This window comes from Gymnogyps californianus, chromosome 8 (genome assembly GCF_018139145.2).
Source record: "Gymnogyps californianus isolate 813 chromosome 8, ASM1813914v2, whole genome shotgun sequence".
Lineage (NCBI taxonomy): Eukaryota > Metazoa > Chordata > Aves > Accipitriformes > Cathartidae > Gymnogyps > Gymnogyps californianus.
Window position 1 is genome coordinate 3,701,223 of NC_059478.1, and position 17,629 is coordinate 3,718,851.

The window sequence follows — 17,629 nt, forward strand, 5'->3', positions numbered from 1 at the left end:
GGTTTTCTAACTTTTACCGGGACCAAACTTAGGCAGGTGCGTACAGGCTGTGCTAACTGGAGCCTTCCAGGGGGTGAGAGGATCCCACCTGGGTCACCCCACCTGCGCCGCCCTTGCGGCCCCAGCCCTGCGGGGGCGGCGGCGGCGGGCAGTGCGGGGTCGCGTCCTCGCCCTCGCCCGGCAGCCTGCTGCGGGGAGGGCCGGGCCGGAGGAGGTGCGGCGAGCCGTGCTGCCCACAAAGGCCGGCTTTGGGGGCGCTGGGCCGGGCAGGCAGGCGGCGGCGCTGCTCCCGCTCCTCCTCCTCCTCCTCAGCCCCGCGGCGCCGGGCGCGCTGCAGCGGCCGCCCCGCACTGCCGGCGCGGCTCCCCGCGGCCGCCCCGCGCCCATCATGGCTGCGTGCTCCGGGCCCCGCGCCCCCGGCCCCCTCCTCCCCTCTTCCTCCTCCTCCTCCTCCTCCTGCTACTGCTGGGCGGCTGCGGGGCTAGCCTGCCCCCGGAGCCGCCACCGCCGCCGCCACCACCGCCGAGCCCGGAGCCCCAGCCCCTGCCCGAGTCGGCTCTGCAGAAGCCCACCGTGCTGCTGGCCATCATCGCTCGCAACGCGGCGCACACGCTGCCCCACTTCCTCGGCTGCATCGAGAGGCTGCACTACCCCAAGAGCAGGATCGCCCTCTGGTAAGGGGAGGCGGGGGCGAGGCGGCGGGGACCCCGGCACAGGGGCTGTGGCCTGGCCGGCGGGGACGTGCGGCCCCCCCCGCCCCCAGGGTGCGAGCAGAGCCCCGGCTGCCCCAGCCCTCGGTTTCCACCCTGCTTATGCCTGGCGGGGGCGGGGGGGAGGCTCCCGCTCCCGGCGGGGAGAGGGGGTTTTGGGGGGAGCTGACAGCGTGGCCGTGCCCGGGAAGGAAGGGGATGTCTCCTCTCCTCCGGCCGCCCCTTCTCGCTCTCTGGCGGGAGCGGAGGGCCGCCCAGCCTCCCCGTGCAGCACAGGTAGTCGGAGCTCGGGCACCTCTGCCCGGCCAAGCCGGGGGAGAGGCGCGGAGGGAAAGCAGCAGCAGCAGCAAACCGAGGGCGCAGCTCCCACCGTTGGAGCCGAAAAGCCGGCGTTTGGCTTGGGCACGCTGGGGAAGAGCTCGCCCACCCGGCCGCGGGGCGAGGGACGCGGGGTCCCCACGACCCGCGTGTTCGGGGAACACGGTCCCGCGGCACCGGGAGGAGCGAGAGGGCTTTGCTGTAGCGGTAGGCGGTGTGGTAGGGAGATGAGTTTGTTTCGAGCGAAGCTGGCCTCAAGCCTGGGAATATTCACCGCCTTAGCATTTGTCCAAATCCACAGACACGAAGAACTCGTGGCTCGGTACGGAGAGCCGGGGTGGGAGCGTGGTGTTTCGCTCCCCGCCTGGTAAATACCGGGCTTTGTGGGGGAGATGGTCAGGGTTTGCCAGGGCTGGAGAGCAGACGTGCTGAGTAGGTGCTGATGGGCATTGAAAAGGAGCATTGTTGCAAGGCTGTAGTCTGAAAGATGGATTCAAAGATGTATTCAGAAATCGCAGCATGGGGGCAGCTGTGGCAATCAAGTGTCGGGATGGAGGAATTAGACCAATTTGGGAACTGGTCAATCTGCCTTTATTTGTACGGGTAAAAAGGAAAAAAAAAAAAAAAAGTCTTTCTCACTCAACGTGACATAAATGTTGGGAGGAACAGGAATTGCTTGGAAGGACCCGAAACAGATTTTAAGTGTAAAATAAGAAGTGGTGGTATAGGGCCTGATCCAAAGTTCACTGAAGTCAGTGGGTAGACTCCTGTTAACTTAAAAAGTCGATAAAGTTACTTTATACAAAAGGGATGTGGGGAGGACCCTCAGTCACATCGCTGATCCTAAAGTGTCGTTAAGCAGACAGCATTAGACATTTCTGTGTGTGCTTCAGGAACGTAGCTGTTATTTGTCTTCAAGTACTCTAGAGGTCTTTGCAGAAAATCAGTGGCTGGTGTAATCAGTGCGTGGCTTCCCCCCCCCCCCCTTTTTTTTTCCTTTTGAATTTAGGGTGCACAAAGCAGATCATGGTATCAGCCCCAATGTGGCGTGCAGCCTGAATGTGGCATGCCACAGAAATGTGGCTGTGGAATTACAAGCTGGTGTATGGCAGTCAGTGAATGCCAGACTCATCTGTGTGCAGGTCCGTGACTCTGCTTTCATTTGTATCAGTAGGAATTTTGCTGCTTTGGATTTCATGTTAGCAGATGTGTGTACAAGTAGATATTATCAGACCCTACATATGGACTGTGATTCAGCTAAGCTTGGTGTTTATAAAATGTAGTGGGCGTTGTAAGTGCAGACCTGATCACCAAAGCAGGGTGGATCCTGAAATGCCTCTCGCTGTAGAAGTGCAGAATAAGTTTGGGTTTTTTGTGAAGTCCTGCAAAGCATTGGTTGGCTCTACAACTTTTTTAGTATATTGCTTGCATTATCCTTACTTTACTTAAGGTCTCTGCAGTATTGTGTGAAAGTATTTGTGGGAACTGTTAATGAAATAACAGTGTAAGATAACTTAAAATATGATAAGATTCTTATAAGAATATCACTCCATTTTTAAGGGGATTGTGCACAGACACAAGGCATGGTTAAACTGGAAAATCTGCTGTTTGAAAATGTCAAGCTTTATAAAATGAGAATGACTAAAATGTCGTGGCAACTGAAAAGGAAGTTCTGTAGATGCTCTGAGTTTCCACAGAGAGAGAGCAGTACCTGTAGGGCGGCAGCGATTCCTTGGAGAGGTTTAGTCCTGTTCACTTCAGCTCCCCGGTAAGACTTGAGCTTTTTCAGAGCCGGGGATGTTCAGGACACAAAGTACGCACCAAGAGGAGGCTCACAGACAGTATCGATCAAGTCTTTTGAGAACAAATGAAACAATGCAATCCATTTCTGGAAGCGTCTCGCATTTCGGACTTTATGCCTGACAGAGTCCTTTCAGCAGATAAATTCCAGGATTTACCTGTGTCTCTGTGCCATTCTATTACTGGGATAGCTTGGTGTGAAGGGCAGTGAAGTGGTGGTTGTCAGAGTTGTGTTCCTTCATTGCCACTTATATTCTACTTCAAAATTTTCTTGAGTAAGTCAGCATTTTAAAATGCCCAAATGTACGTCTTGAGAATGAAAATTAAAAACATATATCATCTCTTGAACTTCCATATGCTCTCTGTATTGCTCAAGGGCTTAAATGCAACAGTGGGTTCCTCAGACAGTTTTCTAGGGTGGAAGTTTTATGAGTGACAGTAAAGATGGGTTAAGAGACCATGAATGAGTTTGAAGCAGACACTTAATTTTCTTTTCATAGCCTATATCAATTAATCTCAATCTTTGTTAGCCTGATACTGAGCAAAAGATGTATGCTGGACAGTCTCATACTCCCTTCTTCCCTTTGGTCTTAATTCTGACGACTTCAGTTGCTGTGGTTGTGAGCAACCTCGGAAGGACTTGCTGGCTCCTAATGAATTGAGCAGGCCATTTGGTTTGAGGCCAGCTGGCATGTTGTGACCCATGTCCTTTCAGTTAAACGCTTCCTTCCTTTCTTCCTTCCCCCTCCGAGAATCAGGAAGCTGCATCCAAACTGCCTCCTGGGGATGGTCCCTGGCCTGTAGTAACCCCAGCCATCCTTGTCTCGGAGAGTACCGGTGGGCACAGGCCAGATCATCCCAGGATTGTACTAATGACTTAATGGTGGGAATTTCTGTGAAACAGTGCTCAGGTCTTTGTCCTGGCCATGCTTAGCTTGCTGGGATAGACTTGGCCGTAGGCAGTCAGTCTGTGAGCCTTTGGTGCTGGCCACCGAGGTGGGAACAGCAGAGAGTCCCCACCTTGGCAGCAGAACCCAGCTTCCCTCAAGCTGGTGCTTGTGTAGCTGTGGAAGAGTAATGCTGGAGATGACAGTTGTCCCTTCTTGTGAAGGAGGAGGGGGGGCACAGCCCTCCCCTCAGGTGCTTATGGAAAGCCTAGCCAGCATTTGGCTCAAAAACACGTAACACTGTGAGGAACAGGCTAGTGCTCAGCAACAGTAGAGAGCCTGAAGAAAACATGGCTGTTGGACCTAAGTCAATCTATTTTTTAGCTAGGGAGTGTTCTTCTAATACGCTCCTTGTGTGGCTGAGCTTGGCATGTTTACTGGGGTGGGCTGAGCTCTTCTCAGGGCTGTGTCAGTGACGCTATGCTGCGAACCCAGCCTAGCTGAGTTAGGAAACTTGGGCACGTTGGGAAATCTTGCTGCATTGTTGGTGTTTGTGTTGGAGAACTGCAAAGGGAGGGGAAAAATGTTTTTCTTTCTCTTGGACAAAAATGACCCAGAAGTTACGTAGTCAGCATGCCCCAACTCTCTTTTGGGTGGTTTGGGGTTGTTTTTTTTTTTGTTCTGAACATTGGCGATGCTGACTGTTTATTTGAGATCCATTCAATTATAGGTAAGGAGTGTTTGTTTGTCAGACAGGTCTTGGCTGTAGTGGGCAAAGTAAAAGCATGTGTATTCAGCAATTTATCACACTGGCTTACACTTTCCTTAGCCTCGGATTAAGTGACGGTATAGAAAAGAAAGTTGTCTGTAATTTCATCTTTAGATACCTGCTAGTTCATAGTTGTGGGCCATCTGCTCTCTCATCTTTTACTAACTGGGGGATTAAGTGCCTGCATAAATTAGTTCGTGCTTGGAACCAATAATTAGGTTATTTTGTGCTTGAAAATCTGTGCCTGCTTTGCAGATCAGAGTGTGCTTATGTTTCAGAAATGATAACATGAACGATAGGTGAAAATGGTGGAAAGCTGGAATAAATCCCAGATGAGAGATCAGTGGATATACTGTAACACTGGCTCCAGTAAGTGAATGGTTTCAACTTAAAAGAACTAGTTGTAGCTGAAAATAGAGGCTGATGAGATCAGTATAGTAATTAACTTTCATAATTATGTATTATTAGTCTAGAACTAGCTGATGATACTCTATCTGAGCATTTTCTTATTCTTCAACAGTTTACTTTTCAAATGTGAAAAATTCTACATAGAGGACAATTTCCGGTAAGATGCAGGGATCATTTGAAACTTTAATGGGTGTTATTACTCACTGGGAAGTGTTGGCTTTCAAATGCGCTGTGTTTTCTGTCCTTGTTTCCATTTGTGCAACAAGGCCACTTTAATCTTCATGGTCAGTATTAATCACTTAGGAATGCTGACGTTCCAGTCTGCTGGCTCTGTCTCTGTTGCTTCTGTCCACTGGTGTTTTGCATCTGTTTAAGATTTGCTCACCTGTGCTGTGACTTCCACATGACAATATTAAAACTTAAGTTTTAGAAATTAAATTGACTTTTCACTTGGCTTGTCATTTAAACTTGTGGGATTTAGTTTCCCATTCGTATTTGTAGATATTTTAAATTTATTTATTATAATAGCCCCACTTAGTCTATGTTATTAAAGCTAAGAGTGAGATGGGATTTGCACAGCCTTGGAGTTATGATTAAGGTGATGATCCTGTTGTGCAAGATGTTGCATAGTCTTTCTTCCAAAGAACTGGTATTTAGATGACTACATCAAAAGAAAGAATGGGAGTAAAATACTTTCATTTTCTAGCTGGGGAAATTGGGGAAGAAACGTTAAGTAACCTACACAAGATTCTTGAGTTTATCAAGACCAGAGATAGTATTCATAACTGACGTTTCTTGATTCTTCTTTCTTACTGAGGTCACTTTTACACTAAAATGTGGTAAATTTACGTAAGAAATGGAAAACCAGGGAAGGCTAAAGAAATGATCCCATCCCAATATCCACAATAACTTTTTTTGTCCTTTGGGTCTGTCTCCCTCATCTAAGTCTTGGCAAACTTAAGCAAATGACATCATGAAATTGTTCGGTAGAAACATTTGAAGGGAAGCCGAAAATTACTGCTCTGCCTCACTGAGGTCTGCACGGCAAGACTTAAACGGCTCTTCAGCTAAAAACTTTGCAGCTCTGCAGAGAAACATTAAGCATCAGCTGTGTGATGGCAGACGTTTGCTGAGTAGCAGTAGTTTCTTTATTTTTCCTACTGAGCTCACAAATTGCCAGATTCCGATGCCTTTTTTGGTGTCATCTTGCCCCACACTTTACATTAGGGTCTACTAGACATGAATGTGAATATTGGGACCTTTCGTAAAATTAATAAAGAGCCCTCCAGAGGTGAGGGGATTATATTGTAAAAATGACATCTTGAAATGTGTAGGAATTCTGTAAGACTAGTGAATATAATACATTGTCTGTGTTTGATTTTTGGTCTGAATCCTGTATGCTATGTATCTTTGAAAATGCAGCCATTTATTTTGGCTGTGGTCTTTTGGCAGCCATGTTTTGAGACGGGTCTACCCTGTTATCCTTTTGTCTGTCACTGGTGTAATTGTCTACCTGGTGCCTTGTAATGCAGGCGTTGTGTTTAGAGGCTAGATGCCAATAAAATAATATGTTGTCACAAAGAAACAGCGAGACGGAGTTCAATATCAGAGGTTGTTGTTTATTATAAGCCTTTGGATGCTTTCAAAGGTCAGGGAGAACTAGTTTTCAAGATTTTTTTTTTTTTTTTTTTTAATATGTACAAAGTAGGGGTGAAAAGACCTCAAGGGGTTCATTCCTGCCCAGGGCAGGATCCCACTTTATCTGTGACTTGTCTGTCACCCGGGGTTGGGATTCTTCATCCAGTCAAGGCTGCAGACTGTCAAGGTTGTGTACTGTCATGTCTTCTGAAGCCTGTTCAAGCATGAGGGAAGTGGGAGGCAGCTGTGGGAATGTGTCAAAGGACCAGCTGCAACCAAAGTTGGCCGCAAAGTGCTGGAGTTAATTCGCCCCTTAGAAAAAAAGGCAATTTCACTTTTATGTTCCTGGCATACAAGCTATTTCAGCTCCTTAACTTCTGGTGACTCTGGAAGCAGGGATCAGTTAGGTCTGATCCAGGGGAAGCCTGCCCAATTCCTGCTGTCATCCTCTTATTACAGGGACAAAAGCTTCTTCCCTTCTGCAGTGCTTCTCCAACTGGAGTGTCCCAGGACTAATGCATGGATATCCTAGAACGGTTAAGGTTGGAAGGCACCTCTGGAGATTGTCTAGTCCCAACCCCTGCTCAAAGCAGGCTCAGGTGAAGGCTGCCCAGTGCCATTTCAATTCAAGTTTTTAAAATCTCCAGGGATGGACACCCCACAATCTCTGGGCAGCGTGTTCCAGTGAGATAGTCACTGGCAAGGAGTGTCTTGGAAATTCGTATCAGCTGAGGGTGAGTCTAGCAGGGTGGCAGACCTTTGGGATAAAGACAAAACTTGCATGAAGACTGCTGTTCCAATAGCTCTTTTTCCCTTCTCTTTTGCGTGTTCTTTCTGCTAAAATGAGCATGTCGTCTTTTCAGAAAGCTGCCTTGATCACTGCTAGTCAGATTCCTGAAGAAGAGACTGCAGGTGTCTGAGCACAGCTGGAGAATGGTTGGTTCCTGGCAGGTATGGCATGGGCCTGCCTTAGGAGAGGAGAACAAGGAGTTTTTGCTTGAGGGGCTAGCAGGGCAGCTAGCCCTGTTGCCTGTCAGGATGTACGCTGAACCATAGATTGAAGGGCATTTTTGATCTTTTATGTAAGGTGTCACAACACCTGCAAGTATTTATCCGAGTCCCCTGGGACTGAAAGTCTTCACGTACTGGGTCAGGATTCTCTAAAAATAGATCCGTGATACACATGGCGTGCAGAACATTGGGAGCTGCCCATCACGCTGTCCTTCTTTGGTCCTGGGGGACTCCCTGAAAGACCATACGGGCTACAGGGTAGAGAGGGGACCGAGATGATGCAGGCTGCTGTCTGTCGGAACCTGGAATTTCCCTCCTGTGGGATGATGTCTCAGACTTAATATTATTTGAATATATTTATGTGCATCTCATTTCCTTTATTCTAGTGAAGCATAGTGTATGTTGATGATGCTCATTGCCAAGGGTGGATTACAGCTAAATGAGGCCCACATGCATCAAAATTTCAGGCTAAAGAAAGATAGGAATAAAAAATTTGTTAGTGTTCTCTGCAAGGTGGATTTTTGGCCATCTTCTGCCAAAATACCCAGCTCCTTCAGACAAGTACGTGGCACTGCTAGTAGGCTCATCACTAAAGAAAAAGGGACCTTTTTTTTTTTCTTTTTAATGCAATTGCATAATTTGCTCCATCCAGTGCCTGAATCCAGTTTTTAAACATAGAAATTATTGGTTTCGGTTGTGTGTGTGCACGAGCATGCATCTCTATCTATCTATATATCTGTGTCTGGTGTCCTTGGACCGGAGTACTTCTGTTACTGTAAAGTGACTCCAGTTTTCTTCCTGGAAAGTTAATAGGGGACCTAATAAATATGTGGTGATTTTAAACTTTTGCCAGCTGACTGTGGAACTGGCATATGTTTTCAAATGGAGTTTAGTCACCAAAGTTTTCTGAGAACCACTTTGGTTGTGATAATGTTTTGTAATGTAACATGTTGATCCTTTTCTTGACAGATGTGGCACTGCTAAATAAATGGCTTAATTTTGTACCAGAGACTGAATAAAGAGTTTCACTGCACGGGACTGGAATTATGTTCGTGCAGTATTTCTTATGTTTCTTTGGGAGAGGTGATTGCTTATTTGAGATAGCTGTAAGACATGCTGACAAATGAGACCTCTTTATTCAGGAGTGAAGGCTGGTATATCTTCTGCTTTCATTCTGACCAATTATTTACATAGTTAATATGTCTTCCCCCTTACTAACATATGACTATACCGTCAGGTAAAACAGCATAAAAGCTTATAGTGTTGTTTTGGGATGGGAATACATTTTCGCCAAAGTCTGTCAGTGCTCCTTTTCCAGGGACTCTTAAAACACTGGCGCTGCTGGAGATCAGCTTCAGTGTTATCCCTGATGCCCATGGTGTTGTAATACATGGAAGCGAACAGGTTTCTAGCTGTTGCCCTTTTCATTCTGTCTGTGTGCACTGATAGGAATAACACAGCTCTTCTAAAGATAAGCAGCTCTTGATCTGGACCAGAAAATGCATTAAGTTTGATGCTGTCCCCCCTGGGGCTCATGAGGATCTAAATTCATGCTGAAGCAGAAGATAGTGGGAGTCCATGTAAACTACAGTGCTATGGTAGGGCTCATATAAGCTCTTTCACATTAGATTTGGAAGGCTTCAGCTCCAATAGGGATTGAATTCTTTAAGATTTTTTTTTTTCCCCTGTAAGGAGGAAAAATATGATTTTTATTTATGCTTCCCCCCCGCTCCCAACAGGGTACAGGCTTCCCTTGATTCTAAAAGGATTATTTGCTTATTTTCGCTCTTTGATCCCTCTGCAGAGGAAAGGTTATATGTGGCTGCAGTCTGGTTTGAATTTTGCTCAGTGGCAAAAACTAGGTTGCATTCACTGTGAAGTGTTAGTTTATATCCTGAAGCTGATAGCAGGTGGTTATCTCTTCAGTTAGCAGATCAGAATCTTGGTTTTGCTACTTGCTCAACAGCTGCTCTTAAAACGGATACTGCATTGTACCTTTGGGGGTAGAATAGGAATTTAAGGCTGCAGTTTCAGTTATTTCCTCAGTATTTTCAATCATTCTTGTCCTTACAAGGTACTTGGGAAAATTGGAGGAAAAGGCTGTTTTCCAGCATTCATACTTTGAATGGCTGATTGTGACGTGGAAGTTAAATGTTAAACTCTGACAAATGCAAATGCTTTGATTTTTTTTTTCCTTTTTCTTCTGTTTGTTGGTTTGAATCCATGAATTATTCCCCACCAGACTTCAGCCAAGTGAACTTAAGCAAGTTCCCCTAGTCAGACTAATATGCGTGCTGTGTCATTAGATAGTCAAAAGCCATCTTGTGGCAAGTCCTAGAAAGAGGTTAATTAGGAAGCGTGAGCTTTAGACAACCAGGAAAAGTGATGAGAAACTTTGTGGCTATAGTTTAGGAGGCAAAGAGGAACATGGACTATAAAGCTTTGCAGCAAGACTCTTCTCTCTCCTTTAATCATCAGCACTTACCAGTTTGTGTGAGGATGCAGGGATGTTATGTCATCTTTGCATCAAAAAAAAAAATAAACCAATGCATTTAAGTGAGATTAAAAACTCATTGGAGAGGAGCCAGTGTGGTTTAATGTTTGCTGCAGAGAGGAGAGCAGGTGCATAGCATTGACCTTGGCTGCACTGCCTCAGCCTGTGGCAGCTAGTTAGCTGTTTTCCCTGATGCGTTGCTGGAGTGTGGTCCTTGGCCGCTTCATCTTGCTGCCTGCCAGTAGGGAAGTGACTTTTTGGGGTAGTTATGTCTCCCAGCTGCAGCTCTGTGTGAGAAGATAAATAAATGCTGCAACAGCGACACAGCCCATGGAGAGGAGTGATGAGGGCGGGCTGGTGTACTGATTTTGTAATGTCCCAGTGTGCCTGTTTTCAGTGCTGTCTTAGGTGTGAAATCCCAGGATATTGAGATTTAGCGGCAGATTTGCTACTCAGTGGAGTTTCAATGCTGGGGTGCATATTAATGCTATTAACTCCCTTTGAGGTTTATTGAGGGGTATATTTTTGCTCTTGAAAATGCTTCTTAAATGGATAGTGTCCATTCTCGTAGTCTAACCAGAATTCGTAATTGACACCATAACCCGGAAAGGCAGTGACAAAAAGATTTAAAGCTAAGTGAAAAGCACAGCAGCTACATGTACAAGTCACTACAGTAGAACAGCAAGAATCCTAACAGTAAAAGACATATTGAAAGATGAGAACTCAGAGTGGGAACTGTATAAGTAGAGCAAAGGGTGTTTTGTTTTTTTTTTTATTCTGGAAAACAACAGAAGCCATGGTATTTCTCATTTCTGCAGACCAAAGGGTTAGAAAGAGTTCTGGTGTCTTCAGGAACTGATGGCCTGTGTTTTATTTTTCCTTAATTCTTGTCTAGAATTACTGGTAAGGATTGGGAAAAGGGGGATTGAAGTGCCTGGTTTATTACTGGATTCACCAAGACTTTGTTTAGTATTGCTCTATCAATAATATAGTATTACATTGGTGTTGGCCTTGCCAAGAGGTGTGCTTTTCTTCAGGTGCTGGGTGAAAGAGCAGTGGGAGGAGGTGAGCCAGCTGCGTGCCATTGGGGAGGACGAATGGGAGGAAAACAGGGTCTTCACAGAGACCCTCCAGAACAAAGATCCCGAATCGCATGTTACAAGGAAGGAGGAATGGCTAGAGGCTCCCTCAAAGGAGTGGCGGATGAAGACTCGCAAGAAGGGAGAGGCTGGAAGCTTGGCACTCTGGCAGCACTACAAAGGCTCCTTGTCTGTGGTTCTGCAACTGCAGAATGGGTATAGGACTTGGAGAACAGGTGAGGAGGAATATGTCCCATCAGAGACTGCTGAAGCTCAATCAAGTGTCTGCATGCAGGAAAAAGAGGGCAATAGTTATCAGAAGCCATCTCCTGTGGAGGATGGGGGCACCTATCTGCCAACCTGACTTGATGTCCTGGGATGTTGCAGGGAGATTGCCGAAGCTTGGCCAGCTTTCTGGCTACGCTGCTCATCCATGTGGTCACCAGTGACGCTGCCAAGATGACCCTGAGTCCTGAATGTAACAGAAGTACTGCACTCGGGGGCCCAAGTGATGTTTTCCTCAGTCCTTTCTATGAGAGGACAGGTGGTTTTATTTATATATATTCCCCCCTCACACACACCTCTCCTTTCAACCTATGTGATTCTGTGGCATTGACTAGCAAGGATAAAGTTTGGGGTTTTAAGTAACCCACTTTGTTTTCAGATTCTGTAGGGCCTGCAGGATTAGGAAAGCGTCAGCATTGTATGTTCTGGTTTAGTGTTGGGTTTGTCCCCCCATTAAGATTACGGTCTGGGGAAAGATGACTTGAAGGGCCGTGCTTGTTACACTAGTCTAGATCAACCACAGTGATCAGAAGGGATCAGAGTTGAGATTGCAGCTAGTATTTGGGAGAAAAAAACTTGAGGAGTCAGAGTTTTAAATGGCTTCTGGATAGACGAAAGAGGTTGTTGCTCATAACACAAGGCACGTACATTGGTCCTTAATGTAGTATTGGTTCCCTGGTCAGAGTTATGATCAGAGTTAGGGTCTGGCGAGAGGGAAAGAAGTGTAAAGTGCTGGCTTCATTGTTGTGTTCTGTCCTAGCTGTGAGAATTAAGAAATGCATTGGTGTCCACAGGGACCAGTGCCTTATGTTCAGTTTTCTGTACAGATCCATCCCCTGGCTATGATTAAGGTTAGTCCCTAGGGGTGGGGTGGGTTTAAGGTTTAGGAAAAAAGGGTTGGGAAGTCTGTTTGCCTTGCTGAGGGCCTAATAGTTTAGGAATTAGTCCCTGACATCAATTATTGTAAGGTTAATGTTTGGAGACAATGTTGCTTTGGATCAATGTATTCTGTTTGCTTTTATCATGGGAATTCCTCCTGCAGGAATAACTGAAATTAGGGTTGGCGCTAGGATTTAGAAAAAGAAAACTTGAAAAGGCACTAAAAACAGAGGAGGAGTTCAGATTTTCTCTAGAAATCTCTGTTGACCGAGGCGGGGGGTGAGGACCTTGTGCGCTCTGTTACAGGGAGAGGTGCTCCTGTGGCTGGCACTGGTGATGGTACTAGGGTTTGGAAATCCAGTGCTTTACAAGCAGTGTTTATTGCTGACTTGTGCAGGGCCCACAGGTTTAGGGAGGAAGCTGTTGCCATTTGGGGATGATGCCTTAGCTCTGTTTTTACTTTAGAGGTTGCTCTACTGTGTACAAGTAGGATTATGAGTAGGTCAGGGGATTAGAGATATGATTGGAGAATGTATAGTTTCAAGGTTGTTGAATTCAATGAGGCCTGCAGGCTTGGAAAGGAGTCTGTGGTCAGCAGGAGGGCAACACCTTATGTTCTCCTTTATGGTACAGCTTATCCATTATTTCCAATTACGGCTAGGAAATTTAACAGTTCAGGCGCTAAGGTCACTGCTGCATTCTGCTGCTCCTGCAGAGTTAAGAGGTTTGTTGTCCAGGGGGGACCAAGGCCTTATGCACTTCTTTTACAGTTTGAAGAGGATTTCTGTGTCTAGAATACTTTTATTACAAACTCTAAACAAATCCTAGTATAAGAGTCCAATTTTGATGCTGGATTCTGTGAACAATAGCCTTTCTACTTATTTTAGTTCTGCATTTGTCAGTGCAGTGTGTTCTTTTTTGAACGGGTCTACTAGTTAAAATTGAGGCTAGTGTTTAAGACAATTACAGGTGCTGCAAAACCCAGCAATAAGAGATGGGAAGATGGTTGGTGTCAATGGGTAGCAGTGTATTCTGTTCTGGTGTATACAAGGAACCTCTGTGTACCACAGCTGGAATAGCTTGGAGGTTAGCTTTCAGGTTTTGAAATCTAAATATTCAAGGACCTCTTTTGCTGATGGGTTGTACAGGCTTAAAAAGTCAGGAGAAGGAGTAGTGTCAGTAGGGGCCAATGTCTCATAATCTCTTTTTTTTTTTTTTTTTTTTTTTTTTTTATGGAAATGATCCCTTACTAGGTGAGGGTTAGAATTGAAGTTATGTCTTGGGAGTGGAAGACACTGAGAACTCCAGTTACTTCTGACCTGTGCAGATCCTACAGATGTAGAAAAGGGGCTTATATTGGTGGAGCATGTGTATTATGATCTTCTGTTATAGATTGATCCCCCTGGATTGAACTGTGGGGTTTTGGGGGCATTGTGGTTAGGGGTAAGGTTTGGAAACCTGAATTTGCTGCCAGATTCTGTGTGGCCGGCAAAGTTGGGAAGAAGGTTGGTGTTGACTTGGGTGCATTGCATTTTATTCTCTGTTAATGTATGTATGGGGTTTCTGGTAATAATTTTACTGGAGTTAATGCCTGGAACTCTATACCTTCTATAGTTTGGCTTGGTTCTGTCCTCTTCAGTGCCTTCAGATGGAGGTGGAATGTTGGTGGAGGTGAATTCCTTCTGTTCTCTTTTGCTGTATGGAACGGCTTGCGTCAGGGTTAGGTTTTGAGAGTTTCAAGCTGCTGCAAACTGAGATACGAGCAAATTATTCGGGTCCCAGAGATTTGGGAAGAGGCCTGTTGCTGATAGGAGCCAAGTGCTGCATGCTCTTTTGTGCTGTTTGTGCGTATGTACCCTGTTTGTATCTGGTTTAGTGACAAGGATGGAGAGTGCAAAGGTTCCAGGCCCCAAGGTTTTCTGTAGAGCTGACAAAAATGAGGAGGAGGCCACAGGTTGGTATGGGCTTAGGCCTGATGTTCTCTTCACAGAGTAAAAGACTTGAAATTTCCTTGGGCCTGAAGTGAAACGGGCAGTCCTGGTAACTGTTGGGAAGAGGCACCAATGTAACCAGTTCTTGTAACCAAGCAAGGAACAACAGAGTAGTAGACCAGCACTATGCTCATTTTTCCCAGTCTTACGCCGTTAGATTTACTTGTCTCGCTCGCATAATCGGTTTCTGGATGCTGGCGGTGTTTGCTCCAAGTGATACATGTTTGTTCGGCTGGATGGACTTTCCATTTAGTTGTCTCTGAGATGACTGGCTCCAGGGTTCTGGAGGAGCCTACCCAGACTCTTCTAAATAGGTTAACAGAGAATAATAATTGCTTTTGGATCTTTTGCCTCTTCAAATATTTTTTTTCCTCTGGCTGTCACAGACTTTGGTTACACTCATTTCAGATTACTGTTTTGAAAAATAAGTTCAGTGTGTGTGACTGGAATATGAAAATGTCAACGCTGCTAAATACCTTCTCTTAATTTATGATTTTTTTTTTTTTTTTTTTTACTTAAAGCAGGATTTAAATGCAAATTATCATTGTTAAGTCATGGAATCGGCTTGTGATACACATTTTATCACTCCTAGCACACACTCACTTCCCCCCGCTCTTTTATTTCTCACACAAACAAGTTAGTTGTTGCTTCCACAAAAAGTCTTGTCAATGAGTTGTTATTCAGACTAGTGAGCTCATAGCTGTCTGCTGGCAGAACTCTGCTCTGACTTCATACAAACTAAGGCTGTTGCCAGGATTTTTTGCCTAATACCTGAGCCTTGAAGGAAGCTCTGTTTTACAGAACAAGAACCAAACTGCTATCAGTGGTGTTTCCAGCAGCTTTGACTACGAACATCGCATCCGTCTTTTTGGACCAGCCTGTCTTTATATGCGTGATGCAAATTTAAGGGGGGAGGAATATGTGTCGAGTGTTAGACTGGGGCTAAGGAAAGCAGTAACTGCTTTTCTACGGTCAACAAGTTGCAAAGCCAGTGCAATGGTTTTGGTTGATCCTGCTACCTGTGGAGAGCTTCAGACACCTTCAGGTTTGCTATATTGTCTGCTGCAAGGTGCATCATTTGTTGCTGCGCTCCGGTTACAGACTGCATCCTTATTTGAATGCAGACTGCCCAACCACTGCGGAGCAGGTGGATCTAAATCACAAATGGTAGCAAGCACAAATTCAGTGTACCACAGAGGAGACTTGCTGAGGAAAAACATGGTTCAAATCTCTCTCAATTATTTTTCCCTCTCCAACAGAGTGAGATCTCTAAGGAAAAGCAATTGCATATTACATCTAACGGCAGTAATCACCCGCCTGACAAATCTGGCCAGCTCCTGTTGCTGCTGCAGAATGTGTGGCCAAGTTGGTTACTACACATACGCTTTTGGGACAGCCCACAGATAAAGAAAAACATCTGGTTATAACAGTTTGGGCACATAGCTGGACCAAAACTCCAGCCTTTTCTGCTCTGGAGGATGTATTTCTTCCAGATCTACTGAACTGACAAAGGCATATTTCTTCCAGGTCTCTTGAACCGACAATGCAGATGGAGCTATAAAGCTGTGCTAACTGGCATAGGAGTTAAGAATATACTTGGACGAAACCAAATAAGGAGCCAAAGAAACTGAGATTTCAGCTTGTTAGGTCTTGTATCAGGTTACACGATCTGAACAGGTTAATGAAACACTTTAAAACGAAAGTCCTACCCAACTGTTACAGGGCAGAAATAGTTTATGCCGAAATGGTTTGTAAGGTGTCTGCCGCCTGTCTTGGGTGGTTGGGTTTGGAGCCTGAGAAATGGGCTGCTAACTGAAAACATCCTCAGCGGCCGTGCTAGCTCGGAAACTCTCTGTTACCTGCTCTGTCCGTTCTCCCAGGCAGCGACTGAGAAACTGGCGGACTTTTAAGAGAGAGCAGCATGATTTCTCAAATGAGACGGAACTAGTCTCTCAGTTTTTCCATGAGGAAATTAACTGATTACCTTTATTTCATTTATTTAAGAAATCCCTCTAGTGGCCGGTTACTTCTATAACACATTGGCTGTTGGGTTGCAGCTGACCTTGCACATCAGTTCCTGCTCTTGTATGGATTTCAAATGAAACTCCTGATGGATTATTTGAAAGGCTTCAAAAAAAGGGCCTGAGACAGTTTCAGATGAAAACCAGAAAAAAAAGAGAGTGTGTTGGTATTGTTTTTGGTTTGGTTTTTTTTTTGAGTGGCAAGCAGATGATGTTAAAACCTTTGAATTACTTATGGGGACATTAAGTGATGCTTTGCCTGTGGTACGTAGTAGGTCAGATTAAATTATCTATTGGACACCTTTGAACATAGCTTCTAAGAAACTTAATAGCTTCAGCAAATAAATTAAAATAAGCAATTAGGTTTCAGTTTGTCTCCTTATACATCACATCTCTAGGTAAAACCCAAAGTCTCCAAAGACACCCTATGTTGTTTTACATGAAGTGGATACATATTTTGTAATACAAAACAGTTGTTGCATGTTGTCTGCTATTCCCTGTTGTAGTACTGGGATCGTGGTTAGGACGGTGTTCCTCGCTGACAGAGGGAGAGCCTGGGATGGGTTTCCTGCGCACTCAGCTGAGGGACTGTGGGTTCATTGAAGCTGGACTGACACTTTCTTCTCTGCTCTTTCATCCCTACCACAGCAATGCCTTGTGATGGGTTTATCAGGTATTCCAAAAATGCGATTTTCCAGCCTTTGAAATTGCCTCAAAGCCCCGGGGAGCTTGAATGTCCAGGCATGGGAACGCTGCTGGACAAGTGTTGGGATGCGTGCAAGGGCTGTTTGGGTCAGAGCATGTCCCTGCTGGGACAGTCAAGTCTAATGCCTGCAGATGTGTGTGGAAGTCTCTCCACTGAGGTTAGAAAGCACTTTATCTTGTGCACTTCATCCACTGGCAATGGATATATCTAAGCTGTGAATGCTTCCCATTGGAAATGGCATAGTTAGGAACCACGCTCTGCAAAATAAAGGCATACATGTATTTTATGGGGCTTCCAGTTACCCAGTCAATTTACTAGGAAGTGCCCACTTTCTCCCTTTATTTACATCCAGGCAATGAAGGGGAAAAAATTAGCTATCCTCAAACTGTGCGTTTGTGGTCAGGATTAAACCTTAAGTAGTTAAAATAATTTGTGCATTTGCATTCTTCTCCATGTGCGTTTACCACGCTTGCTGATGCGGCATTCAGTGCTCGGCTCTGCCTGAAATTTGCACCTCTCCAGTGATGCTTCCTGAAACCCGCACAAAGAAGACAGACCAGCAGAAGTGAGAATTATGATGTTGTGTACTGTAATGGAAGCAATCTCGTACTTTGTTTAAATGTCACTTCGTTT

General features: G+C 45.3%; 1 protein-coding gene across 1 annotated transcript in view; it reads left to right on the plus strand.

The window, feature by feature from the left end:
- Positions 1–508: 508 nt before the first annotated feature.
- Positions 509–17,629, plus strand: part of COLGALT2 (collagen beta(1-O)galactosyltransferase 2) — a 56,229-nt gene continuing 39,108 nt past the window's right edge. Inside the window, exon 1 of the mRNA XM_050900767.1 lies at positions 509–674. The gene's annotated coding sequence lies outside the window, so the exon portion shown is untranslated. The remainder of the gene's footprint in view (positions 675–17,629) is intronic.